General features: G+C 32.1%; 1 protein-coding gene across 18 annotated transcripts in view; it reads left to right on the forward strand.

Moving 5' to 3' along the window:
• The window catches only part of LOC117611675 (CUGBP Elav-like family member 1-A), a 770,692-nt gene that overhangs the window by 221,017 nt on the left and 524,765 nt on the right, over positions 1 to 24,910 (forward strand). Inside the window, exon 2 of one of the 18 annotated variants that reach the window (XM_076690521.1) lies at positions 625 to 681. The exons of the other annotated variants lie outside the window; for them this stretch is intronic. The gene's annotated coding sequence lies outside the window, so the exon portion shown is untranslated. The remainder of the gene's footprint in view (positions 1 to 624; positions 682 to 24,910) is intronic. 18 annotated transcript variants of the gene reach the window in all.

Genomic DNA, 24,910 nt, shown 5'->3' on the forward strand with positions numbered 1-24,910 from the left:
TATTAAAAAATGAGCGGGCTGCAGTTCCATATTTCACCGCCCGTAGAACCAAAATTAGGATATGTCCCCTGATAGATCTCGACGGGTCCTATTGAATGAGCCTAGTCCCAGGTTGCGCAAACGAATAATGAAAAAGTTATAACCGGTTGAATTTTTGTATTTTTTACTTAAAAGGAAGTTTAAAGTTCCTATTTATAATAGCAATTGAGTAGCGTATAGGTTAAGGCACTCGCTCTTCGACAGCAAGACCGGGAGTTCGAATCCCCGTGGAGCAAAAGAAAAAAAAAACAATATTTTTCCAAACACCTTAACCATACAAAGCTCAGTTGCATTTCCTCTCTCGATTTAATTAGGTTAGGTTAGGTTAATCTTTTCCATTTGCGCAACCCGAGACTAGGCTCATTCGTCAGGACTCGTCGAGACCTTTCAGAATATATACATATATATATAGGTATGTTGTCCTATTTTGGGGGTGGTGAAACACGGAACTGTACCCAATGAGCGAAATCGATGGGTTTGATGAGATATCGATAATTACCATTTAAACTCCAGATTGCAAAGTTGTAAAAAGTAGAGATAATAAAATAAAGATCAAATAAAACTTTTCCACGTAAACGTTTACAGGTGAGTGATGGCAGTTCCTTTCTCTAGAGAAGCCTACTATGCTCGATGATGTACCATGTAGGTATATGTGTTTCGTAAGTTATTCCTTGTCATCATATTTTAAATTTAATTTTTATTGTAACAAACAATACAAGTTGATATTATTGTTCTTCTTTTTTTTTCAAAATAAAGTCACAAGTTGACACTGATTCATGTGCAATTTTCAAATTATACGAAGTGATTTCCTTCAATAACAAAGGTTCTTTAAAATTGTTAATCATTTTAAATAAGTAAACTATAATTTTTTAAAATCAATTTACAATGTCTGTAAGAATTATGTTCAAATAAATTCCACGTGGCTGGTTATTGTAAATAGTGATTTTATATAATAGCAAATTACGAATGGAAATGAACAAATTAAATGTTCATACTCTTAATAACTCCTTTTATTGTTTAATAGACAATAATTTAACAATAAGCCATTTAATTAAAAGCATCAATGTTATATTGCATTTATTTATGTTTATAAAACAATCACATTCTTTATGTTTCATCGTTAGATATGTATGTCAGGATAGGTATAACAATAAAATTTTATTGTTATGAAATTGTTATTGTATTACGACGGTTTATCATAATAACCTAAAATTGAACGACCAATTCGCATATTGTCCTCGTAAAATTGCAGTTGCATTTAGCGCAAATCCGCTATAAAATCTGATCCGTTTTGTTGCTCGAACGAAGCTAAAGTGCAAACTGGAATGAAAATAACATTCGAATTTTCGATTCTGACGTACCTACTATAAAACAAAGTGGATAGAAACAAAACTTTAAATAAAAATACATAATTAATTAGAAATTATTATTCAATAGGTGTCATTATTTTCGCGTTTTTATTAGTAACGAAACTATATTATTAGTTGGCATTCTATTTTTTATATTACATTGTCCAACAAATTTTAACTCTTTTTTGATGTTCCGATTTCAACTAGGTGATTTTTATAGTGTTTTGTACACTGATTATGAATCTGCAAACCATTTTGATCCTATACGTACAGTTTCAGGGAAATTTGATTTCGAGAAAAAACATTTTTCAAATTTAAAGAAATTTTCTGACGTAACTGTAGAAGATACTGAAATTCTGTTTACAATGAACGATTCTGTAGACTTTCCTGAATGCAATCATATCTAACTTTAACACATTATAAATGTTTAAGTATGTTTAAACAATCATTGAATACGGAGGGATCCCGATTTGGCACTTGGAATTCTTTCAATTTATTTGAAAAAGTAGGAGTCCAATGTAAAATCAAATTATACCATGCGATAGAGCAGACATTTATCTTGAAAATTATTATTTGTATTTGTTGCTATACTATTAGTATATTAGTTATTTATAAACTATTTTATGTATTTTTAAATCTTTATACTAATTTGATAAGTTTATTCTAATGTTTGAAAATTTTCACGCTATTTTATAATCGCATGGATGCTCGAAAAAGAATCAGTTCACTGGACAAGTCTCCTTTTGTAGAATTAGCACAACTATGATTTTGTACAAGAGTGGTTAGATCTACAGAAATTTAAAACCTTAGCTTTGGGCAGTTCTTTTGTGACTTTCGAAAACCGGCCAAAAAGAGCACTTAATTCCTAAACCAAATCTAAGGCTTAGAATATTAGAATGTTAGAATCTCAGAATTTGAGAATTGATAAATATTTGAACGTTAGAATTTCAGAATTTTATAACCATAGAGTCTTAGTATCTTAACTTGTAAATGAACAATGTAGATTCTACATTGAGGGCAGACGCATGTTCACTATGGCTTTTAACTACACTAATACTCTTCAGAATCTAGCAATTTTTTTTCGTGATTTTACGATCGAAAACTACGAAAGGCAGTTTTGACAAATTAAAAATCTATCGCTCTTATTGAAAGACCCTGTATGTATGTTCCTTTATAATAGTATATGACTAGAATTGCCGGAACGCTTTTCAGAACATTTAAGATAACAGACTGTGTATTCTCTGTTATCAGCAATGACTACATCGACCGGTGATAAAGTTGGTTTTTTTTCACTAAAACCCACGATGGGAAACCTATCAATTTTTCTTCCATTTTCGTTCTTCCGCCGAGGGGGAAATGAAAGCTCGTTTCGTTCGATGAACATCAACGTGGATGAATCTAGGAAAGAGTCTCGAAATGATTGAACGGCTTTGACGCTTGAAATTATGCTGGGATAAATCAACTATATAGATATAAGCTTTAGAGATTGATGAAGCTCATCCAAAATAGAGAAGAAAATAGAAAAGAATTAGGATCGAGTATTTTTCAAGATGTTTCATTTTTTTTGTCATTTATTGACAAGGAAACATATCGAAGTCTGTCCCTCTGATTTTTATAAAAATTACTAGTCTTATTAAACGAATGAAAATAAGAAACATGTGTTTTTTTGTTTGTATTAAATTTATTTTTAATAATTAATTTCAAATTTAAATATTTATCACATAATTTTTACGAATTTATCAGTCGTAAAAAATTTGATTAATTAATATGCATTAGAGGTGGTAGAGAAGCAAACAGAACCAGGCATACGAAACAAAAGAAAAAATTTGGCCAGTGCGTTCAGAGACGTTGAAATAGACAAGTTGCAAATACCCTCGACGTTCTGTCCTTTCGATTCTGCTGATTGAAATTCTAGGTATTGCGGGTTGTATCGATCGAATGAACGACATTTTTGGCACGATACTCGACCATGGTACTATTTTCATATTTAACGTCTTGGCTTTTACACGAATCGATTAATCATCATTCCCCTGCACGATCCTAATATTGGATCTACATTAGGTATATGTATATCAGGCTATGGCTTTAAAAGATTAATCACATAACTGTGTTTTTATGTCATAAACATACATACATACATGAGTGACATCACAGTCAATGTATTTTCAATTATATTTTTCTTTATCTTTGTTCTAAAAGAATTCTGTTTACTAATTAATACTAAAGGGATGATTTACAAACTGACAGATATGTATTTTTATTTTATTACAATGTTTAGTCAAATGTATCATCAACATTAGTTTATTACCTAGCGAAATTCATTAAATTTTATTACATTGTAATGAAACATTTCAATACATATGCATCCTTGAGTTTCTATAGAAGTTCATCGTCCATATTATTAGTTTTTTTAGGTACCTAATTAGAGGCGGGCTGCTGTCTATTGTGTCAGTATGTATTTTTATTAATTAATGTAAGTATTAAATAGCCAGTGTTTCAACACATTCTCGATTAGTATTTTATTAAATTAAAATACCCATTCTTGCAATTCCTTAAAATATTCAATTCGGGCACAAAATTAATGACATAAGGAGGCAATTACTGCAATTTCATTGTGTATATTGACCAAAATATTCATGCATAGATGTTAACCATTTAATAGGTACTTACCATTAATTATTAACAAAAATACTGACATTAGAAATATTCGTATTAGGTACTTGAAATTACGGAGAATAGATATAAAAGAAATTGTAAAAATAATGAATAAACTTGTTAAAAATCAAGCTACTACCTAATGAAATTTTCTACAGCTTCAGCGTGGCAGATGATGATATGTTAATGTCAGAAACCGCAGGGAAAACGGACGTATGTATTACGATGCGTTGATTATACAATTAAACATATAATATATATTTAAAACACATAGGAAAATAAGATTAGCTTGACATGAAGTAAATAACAAAAATTTAATAAAAATATTCATTTTTTATCAGAAATAGGAAATTGAGAGAAAAAAATATTATGTGTAAAAAAAATAGTTGGAACAAGTCCTGAAAAAAAGTTTTCACTTGTAGCAGAAATAATTACTCGATGAATGCATCAGGTTCCATTGTCCGAACGTTTGGCAAAAAGTATTGGAAATATTCGTGTTTATCTGCCCGGCACCCCATACCTTTTAATTTTGAAACCAGAGAATGAAAAAGCAGATACAAAAAATATAAATGTGATAAAATAGAGGAAATAGGGCCATCGCGTGTAGTGTGCAAAAGAACAGTATTTTGAATACATATATGCAATATATATTTTTATAGGACTATTTAAGAAATCCCAAAATTATAGGTACAGTGTCCATATAATATGTATATCCGGCTTGTATTCATTTACACCCGTATTTTAATTATAAAAATGTTTACTCTTGTAATTACTTTCATTGACTCCTAAGGAGGAGATTAAAGTTTGCACAAAGGAGGATTATATGCATCCGACGGCCCTGAGAGGAAGTTATAAACTTTAAAACGGTATAAACACAAAATCGATATTCAACTTCTTCTAAAGAGAAAAAAAGTAACTCGAGAAGCAATAAAATTATTAAGCAAAAAGAACAATTAATAATAATCATAGCATGACATAATTACTTTGCTGAGTAGTTTCTTGCTGATGCTGTAAAATTTTAAATAATGAAGATGATCAATTTGTAGGTCATACAAAATTAGATTATTGTATATCGTTAATTCTTCAAGCTATAAATACTTACTTAAATATTTATGTACTTAAGTGTCGATCATGGTATGCTTCCCTAAAAGAAAATGGCAATATAAGAGAGGAATGCTCCACCATTCATACGTAAATGTTTACTTAATGCTTATTTTATTACTAATATTTTTTAATTATAGAATAAATTTTATTAGGTATATAAAATAATTCAATGACTTTTCTTAATTAAAATTTCAAATTTCAACATTTTCCCGCGCTTAAAGTAAATCAAGATTACCGTTAACAATAATAATTATATTAATAATTAAACCTTTTATAATTTTTTAAAAACAAATCTTGAATATTTAATAAATGAATTTGTACACATAATGTAATATTTAAAATTAAAAATTACATTATCTTTTTCTAAAATCTTAATACTTTTCCTTAACGAAGTCTACCGTGCATGCATTCCTATAATCAAAGCCTAAAGAGGACCTCAAAGTGGTTCAAAACATTTTAAAATGAGTAATGTTGATAATTTAATTATGCAAATTACCTAAACGCTAAAACTATTAAATAACAACTATTTAGAAAATAAAAATCATATTATTCACTTAGTATTGCTTTTCAAACATATTGTGACTGTATAATTGAAAAAAATTACAATTTTGCATATTTGAAAACATCTGAATTGCTCTTATCATGTTCAACGATTTTGTTCCAGTTCTTTTATACTTTCGTTCAATTTCTGGTCTCACTTGAATCGATAAGCTTGCGTAAAGGACGAGAAAATTTGAACTGCACCGTTACAGCCAAGTTAGGGTGGTAGCTTAATTTCTGAAATTACTACTAGAACCGAGAGGGGTGAAAAAAAAGTGGGAAAAAATAGAAATTCGCGGGCAATTCTTGTAAATGCGTTCGGGCAAGGCCGGTGTACACATAGTTGGATCGTATCACGTCCAATTTCCATGGAGTAAAATTACTCGAAGCCAGGCCACGAAGCGTAAAGCAGTAATTGCCATTTACTCGTACCGCCCAGTGGTCACCGAATATTCCATTAATGATTTAGGGCGGCACTTTCGTCGGTACAGACCCCATTCGTCCGATAAAATTTCCGGAACGATAATTCATAGAGGATTTAACGATCTTTCAATAAAGAGTGAGTCAGCGGCATGGCAAACGAAACGTTTAATTTACGTTAATGACGTACCGCTGGGAATTAATTAAAAATTAATACCCGTCATCGCTTGTCAACGTGAAATCTATACATTGCTATTTTCTACTGGATTTGTTACAATCTTATTACCTTTATTTCACTTATTACATATTTCTCGAGTTTACACTTTAATGGGGCATTTATATTTTATTGGCAAAAATATAAAATAATTGTTACTTTTCACATAACAATTTTTAATTTTGTATTTTTTATATTGAACTGTACAAAAATCAATTTTATAATGAACTTTTTTTAGTGTTGAATGCTGGATGAACTGTATCCAATTCCTTGGTGGTGTTGAGATGAAATTTTGGTAAACCTTACGTTTAGGGGAGGTAACCCTGATGATCTTCACCTTAACATGTGTTATTAAGAACACTTCCTGGGCAACCCCAAAAATGTTTTAACTAGCGTTCATTTTTTATTAAAAATTTATTAATTAATAAAAATATACTAGTAGATAAATTAAGATAAAACTATTTTGCTCTCAGTTTAATTAAAAAGTAGGTTAGGTTGGGTTAAGTTATATGGTGCACAACAAGGGCTTCGTCCCTCCTCCCACTTACACATTGAAGTTTCAGACATATTTTTTCCATCCATAATAATCACATTTTATATATATATATATATATATATATAAATATGTTATAAAATGTGATTATACATATATATCAACTTCATTGCAAAATGAACTCTATTCGTGACCTATCTTCAGTACGTAATAACTTTTTTATAAAAAATGAGCGACAGCTAAAACCTCTTGGGAGTTACTCAGGAGAGTGATCTTCATAATATATGTCAAAGTCAGAGTCAAGGTCATCGCAGCTGCCTCTCCTTAGTGTAAAGTTTTCAAAATTTTTGGTATAGGTACGAAACATATTATGCCAACTCAATTAAACTGAATTCTATTATCGTCTACATGCATTTATCTCATTGGAAGACATGTAAACGTAAATGTCGTGCTCATGCTTCAATCATCTTTTATTAATTTGTTTAAGATTTTATAGCTGTAAAAATTTGTTCTTTTATAAAAGCGTTTTGCAAAAATTGTATTCAGCTTTTTATAGATACCTCTTCGTCATGTTTCAATAAAATAAAATATGATTATGAGAATTAACATAAAACCGTCAGTTTAATCAACAGAGAAATCTTTTATGGCACTTCAACTTAAGTGTAACTCATTTATTATTATAACTGAACAATCATATTGTATTTATTACGATAATATTGATTACATTTTTTTAAATTCTAAAACATGCTACACTATTTAACTTGGTAGTACCTACTCATAATAATAATGATCACAGAACTGGATAGAACATAGAAACAGCATTTCATGCATTTGATAAATTGATACTTGTTTACGATAATCGGTCAAAGTTAAATAATATCGTCAGCATTGCAATTTCTATGTCGATTTATAAAATATTATAGCACTGAAACAAAAATTGTAGTAGCTCTGATGAAAAGAAAATTTTAATGACATGTGTACATGAAGTATTAATTGGAATTACGTAGTTTATTTCAGCGTCCAAAATTAAATGAATACTAATGTGGTTTCAAAGTTAGCTGGTTTTTGAACGACTACTTTCTCTTAACATTTTATTGACCATTGATAATATTTTGGCTTCACTCTTATATTAACTTAAATATTCAAAAATAAATAAATCGTGCTTTTAAGCATTTTAATATTTTTTCTATAACGAATAGCTTTCGAGATATTTGACTAAATGTGTTGTCAATCTGAACATTGATGATGAGATCATACACATTCAACATTTTTTCGATTAAATAAATAGTTACTGAATTCTTTTTTATATACGTATGTACCAACAATTGTTTCTTGTCGAAAAATATGATGATCGTTAGTAACTGACCCTTAAAGAACAATAGTGGAGATTTATTCAAGTTTAATCAAAATTCACAATTTAAATTTGATTACACGTACAGTAATGTATACTTTTATTTCGTTTGATTTATTTGCGCGACATGGAATGAAAATAAAAAATCACCAAGATCGAAAAGAAATAGGGAATTTTCAAAAACTAACCACTTTGTATAGCGAAAATGAAGTTTTCTCTTTGCAACTTTGGCATTTCTTTATTTTGCAATATTCCTCAATTATATGTATACTTATTCACACTCACATAGCTTAACAGTCTTATTAATTTTTCTAGTTCAAATAATCATAGTAACTGATTTGTAGTAATCATAAACAAGAAATTTTCTTATTATGATGGAAAGACTGCGCCCCCTTAGACTGAAAACGGGCAGTCAAAAAAGAGTTGCTGTTGTCTCTACAAGTATACGCATAATTTTTTTAAATTTGAGATCATCCCTTGCTAGATAATAAAAAGAAAAAGAATAAAATCGAAAGAGAAAAAAGTCCGGGCGAAAGGGTTAAGTTCAATTATATTGTACATCATCTTTCTAACATCATATCCTGTTTTTTGATTATTTTATCCAAGTTATAGGGACCTGTTCCTACTGCATTTTAAGTTAAGGAGATTTAATCATACATAGGAGCTACTTTCATTTTTATGGAAGAAGTGTATGACCGTTCTTTTTTTTTCTTTTTTCCTTGGCTCTACTGAGACGTACGTAAGTAACGAAGATAGACTTGTCAGATACAGATTTGAATTTCCAATTAAAAATATAGGATGTATGAACATTCGTAGCTTCAAATTTTCATTAATCACCCCTGTATCTTCTGTTATACTGAAAGAAAAAAGAAACTGTTTCAAATAAAGGTTCAGTAGCATTACCCTAAGTGACGAATTTATTTAATGAAGAGAGATCTCTGGAAATATTGTTTCATAAACAGTTACAGTCTACTCATGTTTTTTAAATTGTATTACCTATATACATCTTCCTTTTCATATTTTTAAATAATATACCATCAATTCAATAATATGATGGATTATTTCAATTATCCTATTCACACATATTTGTAATGTATTTCACAATGATATATTTCAATATAGTAAATTATGAACTACATGTTTGTAGATTTTTAAATTATATTTTATTATTTCTCTATTATTTCATAACAAAAATGTATGGATCCGTATGATAATTCGCCATCATTAACAAGAAATATGTAATTAACAGTAAAATAGGAAGAGAATATCTAGTTCCATTTACACATGTAGTTGTAGAAAGTTATGGTAATCAATAAAGATGATTTTAATATTCAATATTTACTAATAATATTTTTGCAGACATTAATAATTACACTTATAAACTGATTTACTTCAAAATCTAGAGAGATCAACGTTAATAAATGTTAAAAATGTAAATGTAAATGTAAATGTAAAAATGTAAAAAAATAACTGTTCTTAAACGATCGCATTATTATACAATATTCGATAATGGGGTCATTTACCTTATTTGCCCAAGAAATTATCACTTTATCTCAGACAGTCAGTTGCTTGATATGGTATTTCTTATACCTTAAACAAATAAAAAAGTGTCCAACTCTGTTTATGAAATATATACGATTCGAAGAAATCCATCAATCGTTCTTTTCCATAAATGTCTCATTGAATTGAAAGCGAACGATGGATCGATCGATCTTGACGCGGGAGCATCGGGGTAACGTTGGAATAAACCGGAAGAAACGAGAGAAGAAGGCGAAGGATGAGCGGAAATAAAAATAGATACAAAGGAGACATGCCCTTACAAAGGCATTAAGAATATCCTTGCTATGCAAGACCATCTGCATTCTTAAAAGCATATTTGGCTCGGTATTTCCAGCACGGTTACGCGTCTCTGTGTACCTGTTGTGTGTACATCAGTACCGGAACCGTTCGAATTTCTTCGCGTCGCAACATCGTTAGAGCTCCCCAGAGAGCCCTTGAAGAAACAGGAGGCGCGGTTCTAGCGATGCCGTTATAACGTCTACCTTCGGTTCTTTATTCTCTGGTAATGGTATTCCCGTTGGTCGCGAACACCTCGCACAGCTAAGAATCGCGGTCTAGAGACCTGCAATCGACTAAGAAATTCCGCGACAACAATCTTATCAGGAAATATTTGTACGGTACTGCTTGGATAAGCAAAGATAAAGAAACGAGCTTGGTTCGTTGAATTTTTACGCAACCTTGTTATTGGTATCGTTTCTTTCGACTCGTTTACAGAACAGTTTTATAAAACTGTTGTGTAGTAACTGGTTCAGAATGTATTCAGTTACACTGTTCGATAAATTTTAACTTCGTTTTGGGTTACTTCTATAACTTGGTGCAAGAAGTGACAGTGTCATATTTTTGCAAAAATTAGTTAAACCTGTTTGTGAACAATTATATATTCTACACAAAGTTATAATTTCAAATTCTATTTAGAAATAACAATGCTGACATTTTACATAATATAAACTTATTTGACCCTTAAACAGCGAATCCTGGCTGAATCGTGATTCAAATTCCCAATTTTTCAACGAAAAAGCTTTACACATTGTAAAAATAATTCTTGATAAAATTGTGTGAAACTTAGAAAATGAAAACGAAATGAAATACGAAATTAAATTAAAATTGGGACTCTTTCCATGATCTACTCTCCGAGAAATAATAAACTTCTTTTTTTTTGTAATATACACAAATAGTATAAGCTTTAATTCTTTCTTTTTATATTAGAAAAAAAATGTTAAACAGCAGAAACACCTGTGTGAGGTATTATTTAAACGTGAATTTTTTAATTATTTTTAAGTGTTAATATCTAAACTTTATAAATATTGACATTGATACCTCTTACACCAAGTTACAGAGTTATATTCAATAAGCGTTTCGTATAAATTTCGATATTTTTCATAAGTATTTCTGGTTTTGGAAAAACTTACCTTATTTTGAAATAGAAACGGAAATTTTCAGCTTAAACAGCAAATACGTATTCGGTATTATTCTTAATTTCCATGATTTTACGAACATCCAGCGCTACCTTTCGTCAAAGTGAACTTTTCTAAAACATTCCTTCCCTACAATATTCAAATGAAAGGTAAAAGTTCTAAGTAACATAGTCATAACTTGGGGCATTGAAATGTTCATTAAAAACTCTTTGTCCCGCAAGTTTCGACACGGTTTTGCGCGCAGGAAGCGTATCGACACGTATTTGCGAAGTTGTGCATCCTTGGCGGCTGCTGAAAGCGCATTCATCGGCAATTTTGCGTGGAACAGTTCGCGGGGCGGAACGCGAGCGCGAGCCGACGACAAGTTCTGCATACTCTTCATATGGCGGCGCGAAACGTACGCCCGCAAAGAGGTATTCTTGTTGTTGCTTGAATTACATTTCCAGAATTTCTAATGCAGTCGCGAGTGAACTTCCTCCGCGACTTGCAGAAGAATCGGGAACTGAGTTTAACTGGTGCGCGTGTTTCGTGAAATTAATTGCTTTCTTTTTGTTTCATCATATCGACGACAATGATACCATGGAATATATTAGCTTTCTTTGAACTTACAGACTTTATCTAACTAATAATTAGGGTAAGTGTTACTATTAATCCTTCTGTTAATAATCAAAATATTTCACGGTTGCTTTCGCAACTGGGGTACTCAAATGTCACAAATATTGTACTTAATCAGAAAATTTAATACTTGAACTACCGGCGTTTGATCAACACTTACTTTTAAATTGGAAATAAAGTAATAAAATAAACTAACACGTAAAAGTATTATTTATCTTAACAAAAGTCAATGCAGTTCAAGAAAAACACGTTAATAATTTCTATAGATTAAAATAAAAAGTCCAACATCCGTTATTTTGACGGGTTTAGTGATTCTAATGTTAATTAACAAGAAATAATTAAATTATTTTAAAATAATAACTTTCGAAAATGAATATTTTGATTTGAGTTCAAAATTTATAGACGAATTGTGAAAGTGTTATTAATTACTGTGTTTTTATTTACATAAATTATTTGCAACAAGAAGAATGAAAGTAAAATTATTTTTCGACATTTTTCACTAATTATTTTACCTCTTGTTGCATTTCATTACAAATCTGCTACATAAAACAATATGCAATACAATTGTTATATTTTGAAAGATTTGCCATTATAAATTTCGTTTTACATAATGTTGAAATGACTTCCTGAAATAAAAAAAATATTTCAATATTTTTTATTGTTTAAAATTATATTCCTTTTCAAAATGAGAAAGGACAAGTTAAAGAATTTCACTTTATATCTTTATTGATAGGTCATCTAATATTTTTGACCAGTGGTATTTGCCTCGAAATTTGAGCTTTCGAATATGTCGTGTCAACAGGATGCTGACAGTTCTCGGTGAACCAGTTAAATTTAACATTAAATACGCCCGGGTACAACTTAAAAACATCAATAACGCGTCTATCGTAATGCGTACGCTTTCCGTCGGTTCGAGGTCTCTCCCTTTGGAATTTAAATCGAAAGGTTTACGAGCTGCGAAATTTGAGTACCGTAAAACGTGAGCTAACCCATTTTAAGCTTTACGATTATAGTGTTCGATGTTTTGTAGAGGCGTATAACTGCCTCTGGAACGTCTGCAGCTTCTGAATAAAAGAAAAGCGTAACTGATAATTTTCGGTTTATTATTTAAATTATCGGAACTCTGGAATTTGGAGAATGTAAATTACAATTATGCAATATTGTGTCTCCTATTTAGATATTGTAGATTTTCTTATAAAACTACAGTGGATGAATATTTGTTTCTAAATTATTTTCATAACACAATTTGTAACTAATATTTCTATTGATATCTAGAATGAATTTAAAAAACAATATTGGTTACAAGAACATTTAGGAAAATTCTGTACTTGGTAGATATAATCGCATAAGAAGTAAGTATGTATGCAGCCGCTTTTTTTAAACTTGAAAAAATTAATTATCAAATTCATATTTTGTAAAATTTTTTTTAATCATTCAAACTTCTTTCGTTTTGAATGATCCAAACTAAACGTTATATTGGATGTGATTTTACATCGTTGTTTTATTATTCGGAGCTTTAAATTTAATTTGTATAAAATAAGCAGTGTAAGTTTGAGGTGGGGAAGATCAGCGAGGTCGAGCTATCGTCCGGGGCGGTGAACACCCAAAGACGTTTGAAATCTAATATTTAAAAGCGCGAAATAGAAAATGCACCATTTTTTAGCTAGAAAGTGTTCATATATACGTTTGCTATTATTGAGCAATTTTAGGAGGAAGGCGAAGAAGATCTCGCCCATGGTGACTGATACGCTATAACCGGCATTGGTAGTAGATATATTTTTGTATTTTTCTCTGTAAATAGTCGTACAAACACTCAAAAACAACTAATAGATAATATTTTCATAATAGATACAGCATGATGTCTATTAGGAATGTGCGGGTACCCGATATTACAGGCTCGGAAAACATCGGGCGGGCTCGGGCGGGCGTCCGATACATGCCTGCAATCGGGTTCAGTCAGGTACAATCGGGCTGTTTTGGACGAGGTTCCGCGGGCCGCAGCCTGCAACCCAACTCTCATGTACTTGTTAATGTTTGCAATAAGCATGTTCAAAATCTATTTTGTATAAAATGAACATACAGGTGGCATGGAATGAAATTCATTTCAAATAAATTCGTTACAAGTATTATTTTTCCACAAATAAAGATTATCTTATTCCAAAATTCCACATACATAAAATAGATTTTTCACATGCTTATTGCAAGTACATATTAACAAGACTACATGAAAGTTGGGTTGCGGGCCGCGACCAGCGGGAGTTCGTCCGAATCAGTCCGACTGCACCCGACTGAACCCGAAATAGTCGGGCTACCCGACTGCACGCATGTTCGGATGACCGCTCGAGCCCGCTCGAGCCCGCCCGATGTTTTCCGAACCGACCCGACTAGTCGGGAACCCGACACATTAGTCGGACCACACATCCCTAATGTCTAAGTAATTTTTTTTAATGCAAAGCAGCGAAATCAGTATGGTGCACGGTTTCGAATGTTAATATTACACTGTAGCTGAAATTTTGGTATCTATAAAAAGCACCATTCTTCGTATTCAGTCAATTTAATCCAGAGAACCTATTTCGAACTACCCAGACTCAAATTAAAGTCAAAAGATATCCTTTGCGGCGATATTCCATTTAAAAACCTTCGATCAACTTGTCTGAATAAAATCTCGGAAGAAGCTTACCAAAAATGCTTTCCAAAAATATTACATTCTAAAGTGCTTATTTTAAACGTAAAATGATCTTGTTTTTCGTCTTTCTAATTTAATCAGTTGCCTCGGATTTTGAACAACCTACTCGTCATGCTACGAAATTCTTCACTTTAACTGATTGAAGTGGGTCGCATAGACAGCTTCCGTTCTAAGCTATAAAATATCAAACCTCAAAATATTGAGCGTTTGCAAACCGGTGCCAAAATCACTCGATCACTCTGGCATCGAGACTGTTCTTCTACAACATAAATGAAGATGTGGACGATAAGAGTGACAGCTTCGAACATCGTTCATTCGTTTATTGTCACTGGCCCGAAAGAGAAAACTGCAAATTTTACACTGGCACATTTTTTCAATATCAAAGACAGAATTAATATTCTTAATTCTATAGTACATTGTTAAAATATATTAGACTAAAAACGACTAAGAAAATAAGAAAATAATTTTTATCATTTTTAAATATTGAATTTTTGTTCCAGACTACAACCATAATTATAGAAAATATATTAACAATTTTGTGCATTGTATTTATAAATCAAGTAATAATTTTAATCATTTTTCTTCTTTGGATATTTCAAGTTTAAGTAAGAACTTATATCAAACATATCAAAGTACTGGATGATATCCTAAGAATATTGTTGCATCTGAAAAAAAAAATGATTTCAGCATATTATTATAGGAATATAACTTTATGAAAAGTAGTTTTTACGTTTTTTTTATTTCCTAAAATAATCTTCCCTATATTTCTTAATGTAGGTATTTATTTCGAGTTTCTTGCGCTTCTTCTTCCAATTGTGCAATTTACAATAATGAATAGGTTGTTATTTTCGCATCATGTAATGATATCCTATGCCCTGTAATTGGTATATTATACCGTTGATACAGTTGAACAAACCTTTATCGTTTCAAGGCAACAATTCCAGAAAAATTCTGTTTTTATTGAATACGTGTTGGAAATATAGTTAACAAGATAATCTGAAAGCGTTCCATTATTTTTTCATCTACTGTCATAACTTTCAGTTTTCAAAAAATTGGTTATATTCATAATCAAAATTCTTATACCTCACAGTGCTAGCTTGTGAGAAGACTAATACTGAATTAGGTTGTAAAATTATACATAGAATCATATGTAAAAAATAATTATATGTAATTGCTTTAAAATTCGGATTCTATACTGGGCATTTAAGTAATCTATAATTTGAATCATAAAATTTTTAATTATTCTACGTATTGGTTATCTTATATATAGGTAATTTTATAGAATAAAGAAGAGGCCACTTTCCTTGAAATATTTTAACGATTTCAGTCATTCTCTGTAGGCCTATATAAAATTTTGATGGGTAACCTAAGACTTGAGCAGGAGTGTACATATGTATGTATACACAGATACGTACTAAATAGATACAGAGAATTAAACGTTTTTTGTTTTTATCATCTGTCCACAACTTTAAGAAAATGTGCCAATGTGCTCTTGATAACTGATCAAAGCTAGAGGATTCGATAGAGGACCGATATAGGCGTGACTACTGGTCGCACGATACAGCCAACGTTCAAGAGAAATGTTCGTGTAGAGTACCAGGATACTGTACAATGACCATTCTCCGAGCATTGGCATAGGGCCAGCTAACACAAGGAAACACGTGTTCAAGATTAGCCGGCTACGACAGGTGCCACGGCTCGCAAACCTTCGACCGCGTTTGCATACGTTGGCCACGTAATGCTTCTCTCTCTCTCCCTCTTCTCCTTTTGCGTATCCGCTTGCGAAACAGCTACGATTCCCTTTTGCTAAGGAATTTCTTCCAAGTTCCGACCGATCCGGGGAATTATTTTGACCAGACGAGTTTCCAAGAATGCTGATATGTCGAATTCCACCCCGTGCTGGCAGACATGGCCAAGGATACTTGTTGTTCGTCCCGTTTGTCGAAATACGGTGGGGGCCAGCTTAATTTGTGCACAGCTAGCATCGAATCGTCTTGCACCGAGCTATCATTGGTTCGTGAATTAAATTCTCGAATGCTGTTTTACGATTAGTTGTACTATAGCATTTGGATGGAAAAATGTATTAATCAACTCGAAGTGGGGATTTTATTATACAGTTTCTTTCAAATAAATGCAGGTTTAATTTTTTTTTATTAGAGAAAGGGAAAATTTGGATAGGCATTTTTCTTATGTTATATAATTAACCTTTTAACTGAGGATGACAAGTTAACTCGTCATGGAGCTTTAAAGACAACCCAGGTAAATTTAAACTTGATACATTTTTAACCTTTTAATTGTGTATGACGTGTTAACTCGTCAGAATACATTTGTTGCGGCGCGGACAAAAGGCCCTTTTGATAAATTAGCTCTCCAGTTAACCCTCGAACAGTGGACCACGGAGAGATCCATAATTTAAGTTTAAATTTGTATTTCATATTGTTCCCTTTTTCATATTTTACACTGTTCATTTAACAATTATTCTTCCAATATATACAATTCTCGTTTAAAAATTATACTTTCAATTTTGGGTTCATATCTTTGTATATGTCTTGTAAGTTTGAGCCTCAGTTGACCCAGTCTTCGCTGTTCAAGGGTTCAAAATTTAATAATGTGTATGTGCAAAAATAAATATTTTTACATAAAAGTGAAAAAGATTCTTGCCTTATTTTTTGGTTATTTTGTGTAAATATAAAACAGATCGCTACAGGATACCTCATTATGAATTTTGTAAAAAATATACATACTGAACAATATGTACTACCTACCACGTGGTTTCATCAATAACGCTTATGAAACCGAAATATTTGGTTCGATGAAAAATGTTATTTCTTAAGTCAAGTTGATCAATTACAATCCTTATGAGTATTGCACATTCAATGACAACTAAAATATTTCATACATATCAATTACTACTTCGGTCCGTAAGACTATACATATCCTCTTTAGGGTTAATGTGTTTATTTTTTCCTACAGTAAAACCTTTTTTACGATTTGTTTTCTTTAAACCTCTTTTGACTCAATTTTACATCTACCAAGTATTCTGGCGTCTCTCTTGTATTTTTAACATAATCCTTAAATGCTGTCTTAGGTACATCAAATATTTTAAACGCCCTTTAGATAACCCATCTCCTTTTTTTTATGACCTGTATAGGAGCCAATATGGATAGCAGCCCTGTTTCATGTTTTACGCTTTGCCTGAGAAGCCATTCTTACCTCTACGAAGAAAAACCATTAACCGAATCAGTTCAAAAGCTTGCCTCATTATTGCATAATATGAAACTGGGATTAGGGTGGTATCGAATATTAAGAAACAGTAAGAATTTTTAACGCAAAGAATTTAAAATCTAACTGTATAAATAATAATTTAGATTCTTTACGTTGCATGTACTATGGTAACACTAAAATTATACAAAATTTGGAAAATTTTAGACTATAAAGTTCATCTAGTAATCAAAAGGGGCGTTATTGTTTGCTTTTCATATAGGAGTGCGATCATGTTATGGTTTGTAGCTACACATATTATAGCTTTGGCACGAATCCAGTGTCCCATATTAGAAACCTATATGGTAACGGGGTTCTCTCCAATAAAAATCATAGGTAATGTTTATTACAGCTAATTTACGACGCAATTCTATTAGTATGAAGTCCAGTCTCTGTCAAAGTTGTGCTTTTCATCAGACTCACGAGTATATTCTCGAGATAAAGATCTTCACAATGACCTTATTGCTCGGACAAGCTATTTCACCGTGCAAATTTTGCGATGTTTTATCTTCATATTTTCAATTAGATTGATTATGATAGCGATCCCAAAACATTACTGCTATTTTCACTCTTTCAATGTATACAGTGACTTCAATAGCCAGGGTCATTGGCCCCTAGTAAAGTCCAGTTTTCTTTCTTTGTAGATTAAATTAAGAATTTATCATGGATTTAAAACATTTATTTCCCATTAAAATTAACGAAATAACACATGTACTTTCAAAGTCCTCTGTAGGAAAGTAGAATGAGTTTTAGACTTTTTGAGTTATATAACGCACCTTTTAGAACAACCCATGTATGAAAGAGCTATAGAACAATACCAAACTGTAAAATGGTCGAACCATTATGTGAGCATCAAATTCATTTCTTCGCTACTAAAGTTCCTCAATGCTTTGCATTTGTTTTATAACAAGTATGCAACAGGAATTTTTATATGACAATTAAAAACAAAAATATCTATGCTACAAAACTTCCTATTGCAAATGAAATTTTATGAACAAATCAATTGTATTTACTCTTGAGGAGTAGAAGATTATCTCGATGGAGAAGCCCTTATTATGACATACATATAAAGGCTTAACGCCCTAAGCCACCAAATCAGTATATAGAATTCCAATTCGATTCTGATTGCTGAGGTATAGGGAAGACAGCAAAGTTTATGTTTTGATATTGAATTAAATAGTTGAATATAAAAACGTACTAGTAGAGTTCCAGCAGCGGTGATTGTACAAAAAGGATTGAGAATATTGATGAAACGTATCAAACTTTGAAGTTAAAAATGGTATACCTACCACACGCACTATTTTAAGACACTTCTATGTTATTAAATTGTATTAGACTTTCTGTGTTTCACAATCGATCATTCGATATGCAACAACATAATATAACCTATTTGTTGTGGTATACTTAATCCTTGGTTTTGGATCGACGAAACCACCAATGTCCTCGTGACCGCTGTTAATTTATTTGAAACTCGTTATCGAGCTTCCTCGGGTTTCTCAACTTGCTACCCAGGAAAGATGAGCTTTTCGTGTCCGTGACATTTTTACCCCTTTCATCTTCATCACTCTTTCCAAAGAGCGTTCTTACGACAACCTTACTAAAACTAGTCCCGGTTTCCTTCTCGATGGAATCATTTGAGCTGACGCTTTTAGCTACGGAAAACTCGAAAGAATCGTGTATCCACCTAAATGGAGAACGAAGTACGGGCTCGTCTCGTAATCGTAACTCTTAATGTGACCCTCATGTATGTACATCACTTAAGACGTAGCGGCAAGCTGTAACTTACGTAAGAGCATACGTCGAAGCAAATTTTAGTTCCTGTGGTTCCTACCTATTCACCAGGAACATCTTACATTCATTGTTCCCGAGTTTACGAACCTTCCGCTTAATATAATTCCGCCCCTCTAATTTGTAGCTCACCGTCTGACGTTGAATTTACGACCTGAAAGGATCCAAACGAACATCCTTCGTTACTTTATTATTACCGGAGAATCCTTAAAACAGCTGCTACAGAATATCGTCTTCAATTAGCTTAATTTCTTTATAGATGTGAAAATTGTTCAGCATACTTTTTTTTAATTTGGGTATTTGGATCCATTAGCGTAACTTGCGTCTTCGTCTGGGATGAATCAGATTCCTTTTGAAATTTTATAATTTATAAGTTTTAGGATTTGTAATTTCGGAATTCTGGAATTCTAAAATTTAGAAGGTTTGAAATTTTGGTAAAATAAAATTTTGTAATTATGTAATTATGAAATGTAGATAACTTGAAATTTTTGAATCCTGAAGTTTTGAAATCCTGGAATTTTTGAATCTCAAAATTTTAGAATGATAAAGGATAAGATCTTTGAGGAGGGTCCAGATTTTTAAAGGGGCCAAACCCACTCTTACCCTTACCTAGCTACGCCAAGTTACGCCGTCATACTACAATGATTTAAATAAAAGAAATTCAATCCGAAATAAAAAACATGATTGTAAAAGTAATATAAAATTCATTTGTTATTTATCTGTAGGTATGTATAATCTTTCTCCATTGTTATTAATAGAAAAAAATAATTTACAAAATAATTAAAAAATTTAAGAAAACCTCGGCAATGAAGATATAATACGAGAATTGGTAGAGTGTTAGTATTTCTCCCTACTCGTTATGAAATTATAATATTATTAATAAAAAACATTTGTTCGTTCCTACATTATATTCAAGTATGTATACTTTACGTGAAGATATTTTATCTTCTACGCAACTCGATGCTATACAGAAAATTGGGGGTAGAATTATACATAAGGACAGATTTGTATTTTAAGAGAAGTGTACGAGGAGATTGTGAACAATTCCCTTAAGGGATGATTCTGTGTGAACTTGTTCATTAAGGAATGCAATTTTGTGTCGCGTAACGATTCCAGCTTGCAATTCACCGAGTAGCGACTGCGTTACATGGTCGATAGCAAAATATGTTGGATTGCTCGAGGTTATGCCCCGATGAAAAATATTCGTGAAAGGAGTACAGATGGAATTGAATTAATTGCACGGGCTGATTTTGTTGTAACAAATGGAAAGCGGATCTTTTCTATTATCTGCGTGCCACAATTTTGATATTTCACACCTAACATATACATATGTATAAACGTCAATCAGATAACAGGAAAAATTCCTGGGAGTATATGGGCCATTCCACGCAAAGTGATCACACTTTTTCCCGCATGGTCTTGGATTTTTGTTAAATTTTGTAGGCTGGTAGAACCCAATGTACGAACAAAAAATCGATGCTCCGTTCCTCGATATTGTTTAAACTTTCCAAGTTATAAGGACTGAAAATTTAGGGCCACTTTTTTTTCAAAAAATCATAACTCGGAAAGTATTATAGATATCGATATGTATGAACCGGCATTTTATAGGTAAAACTTCAAAGTTTAATAAAAAAATTACTACATGTGTCAACGCAATCTTCAAATTGTTGTAAATAATGTTTATAATTTTCAAACTTGAAAGTAACCCCAAGGGGGAGCACGAATCGGTCTGAAATTTTTTCTGTAGAATCTTTAAAGAGTTTTCTAAATACCCTGAAAATTTCATGATGGAACACGCAGAATTACCGGAGATATATTTTATTGCTGCGTATGAACTGCCGGCGGACCATCGCGCGCCATCCGGTCCCCATGCGCCACTGCACTTGTCGGCGTTACTTTTCGGTCTATCCGCTTAATTTCCGCTTATTTACAAATTGGAGTAAATAATTGTTTCTAATACATACTTTTTTCTTAATCTGGAGAGGTGATTTTAAAGATTTTGATGTGATAGGAGATTCACCGAGAGATTTAAGGGCACTATTTAACGACGATAACGAATATTCCCGATCTATTTCTTCTACATAAGTACAGGGTGATTCTTTCGCAACGCAACACAAAAGCCGTGCCGCACAATGGAACCCCTGCTGTTCCGTTTCTTGTCTTCGTCTCAGCCATAAACACACACAAAGCAGTTTTGGGTCCGGCTTTTGTGTTGTATTGCGAGAGAATCACCCTGTATCTGCATTTGTTCCCGAATTTGACGAATTGTTGCTTATTACTTGCTCTACATTACTTGGACCAACAACTGGCTCTTGAACTGTTGGAAAACAACCCGGCTCACTTACGTTTACGATAGGAAGATTTGGACGATTTAATCTAGATGTTCGAATTACTCGCATTCTACACATGCAGCACAAATTTTCTCCTAATATTATATTCTGATATTTTTCACGAAAGGCGATTGTAACTGAACGAAGATTTTTAGTTACATTTGAATGTCGAGGTAAACTAAATGGATTGGAACAATATCTTCGCGGCATTTTTGCTTTCCACCAGTACACAATTACAGTTTTAAACTAAGAAAAACAAGAAACTGAAAAGTACACAGCATAGTTATGCACAACACTGAACGCTTAACTGAAACCGCTTGTCTCGTTGCTTTCCCAAATAAAACTGAACGGTGTTCTGGAAAAGTGAACCGTCAAAATCGGTTTGCCATACTTTTATTGACTTTTAAGGGTTTGTAGACAAAAGTACCAAAAACATGTCGATCTATTCCGTAGTTGTTAACCGATGGCTGGCTATTTGAAAAAATGTAGAGTAGCGGCGCATGGGAACCGGACGGCGCGCGATGGTCTGCTGGTAGGTCATACGCAGCAATAAAATTTTATCACTCCGGCAATTCTGCGTGTTCCATCATGAAATTTTCAGGGTATTTAGAAAACTCTTTAAAGATTCTACAGAAAAAATTTCAGACCGATTCGTGCTCCCCCTTGGGGTTACTTTCAAGTTTGAAAATTATAAACATTATTTACAACAATTTGAAGATTGCGTTGAAACATGTAGTAATTTTTTTATTAAACTTTGAAGTTTTACCTATAAAATGCCGGTTCATGCATGTCGATATCTATAATACTTTCCGAGTTATGATTTTTTGAAAAAAAAGTGACCCTAAATTTTCAGTCCTTATAACTTGGAAAGTTTAAACAATATCGAGGAACGGAGCATCGATTTTCTGTTCGTACATTGGGTTCTACAAGCCTACAAAATTTAACAAAAATCCAAGACCATGCGGGAAAAAGTGTGATCACTTTGCGTGGAATGGCCCATATACCTATGATGAAATCAATTTTAATAAATCTAAATTCAGGAACATAATTTAAAAAGAAACTATTTGATCTGGCTTTTTGATTACGAAGAAAAATAAATGTGTCTTTTCAAGCAAAGCTAAACCAAAATAAATGGGTTGTAACATTTCAACTATGATTTTGAATCCTTTTTGAAGTTTATTTAAATTTAATCATTTTTTTTAAATTTTAGATTGAAAGTAGGATGGGCATCTTCAGTATTATATTACCTGCTGAGAAAATATTGGCATAACCTCGTTTTTTAGAATAACTTTACATATAAAAGTAATATTATAATATCAAGTATATTCTTGAAAATTTACTGAAAAATTGTTACGTAAAATATTAAATTTTAATATTTCAACGGTGAAGAATGTAATTTGTCTACGTTGTAAGAAAAAATGTTACTATTTAAATTTTGAGAAGTGAGCTGCATTCTGTTTATAATGGTAAAGAAACAAGAAAGATATCATTTATTCATTTGGCTATGCTAAGCATACATAAATAAAATAATGGGATTCTACATATAAGACGGTAATGTGATGAGAGAAAGTTTAATATTTCTGATTCTGATGGAAATAAGTTTGTATGAAGAATACCTAATATCAAATTGGTCACGAAGAATCTTTGACCAATGGTGAAACAGGGTGGTCGACATAGTACGGTGAGGGGATATCTATCATACAATGGAGTGGAAACCCCAGCATTTATCAATGGAACAATGAATGCTGCTCATTGTCAGATGTACATGTCTAGATGTATTACGAAATAATTTATTACGCAGTATAATTAAATTAGGTATAAGAGAATATTTCATTTCCAAAGAGACATCGTTCCGAAACATATAAGGAAGTGTGGCTTACACTTCAATTTACAATGTGCCCAAACATTTTTCTATAAATCCACGATTGTCAAACTAGCATAAAAAACTTCTAGCATCTATTAAATTTAGAAATTTGGATAAAAAATCCATTACTAGAAGGACAATAAAAAAATAATCTGGATGTACTAAAAGAAAACCTGTAGAATCTGAAATTATACAAAACATTAAGCACTTTTTTGTACTTAATAAATCAAATAGTGATGTAATTTCTAATTAAATCAAAAGCATGCTAATACTTTGTTGGCTATGAAATTATTGGTTTTTTTTTCATAATCTTTTAAATTACATTACGCTATTTCTATATGTTAAAAGATAGTAAAATACATGCTTTGTGAATAAGACTTGGCTTCTGCGATAGAACCGCGTTGGTTTACGGTTTTGTAACCTCCCGCTGAAGACAAATAGTTGACCAATCGGGTGGCTGTTTTAATTCAATGGTCAATCAATTAAAAATGACCGATCAATTCATTTTTTTTAATTAATTGACCATTGAATTAAAACAGCCACCCGATTGGTCAACTCCACTCAACTGGAACGTCACGCAACAACGACTCCAGTTCTGAATACATAGGGACACCCTGTACGGGAGCAACCAGTATCAGGTTGTCTCTCGCCCTGAAGAAGTAAACTGCATTGTTTACGAAACATCGGCATCAAACCGTCAACCAACGCGGCTCCATTCCGGAAATCAAGTCTTATTCAGAATCTAACCGCGGAAACCTCAAAGACCTTACATGCTTTGTATTAACAGATTCCATCAGTACGTAAAGATATTTCAAGAAAGAGAATAGATGAGCAGAAACCCTTTCATAATGACCAAACTCGGGGCATATTGTGTTACGGCATTGAATACCATGGAAATGTATCCTGACTCTTTCTAAGTTGCATTTTTGGCTTTTTTATAGCACATTCTAAAATAGTAAGTGCTTACATACTAAACTTCCATTATTTGTAGCTGATTTATTTCAAATATTAATAGTTATCATTCTGTGCTTTGAAGTGGTCCAGTGCTACCCACGAATGTCAATAGAAAAGAAGTTTCATTCCAAGTATCTCTTCCTTGATATAGTTGCTGGTGTGTACTGAATTTGAATGGAGAAAGAAAAAAATTTTCGTTTGAAATGGAAAAAAAAAATACCCTTCCATAAATTCTAACGACGATGCCCCTCTTCAAAAAGATGCTGAAAAAG

Source organism: Osmia lignaria, chromosome 10 (assembly GCF_051020975.1).
Source record: "Osmia lignaria lignaria isolate PbOS001 chromosome 10, iyOsmLign1, whole genome shotgun sequence".
NCBI classification, from domain to species: domain Eukaryota; kingdom Metazoa; phylum Arthropoda; class Insecta; order Hymenoptera; family Megachilidae; genus Osmia; species Osmia lignaria.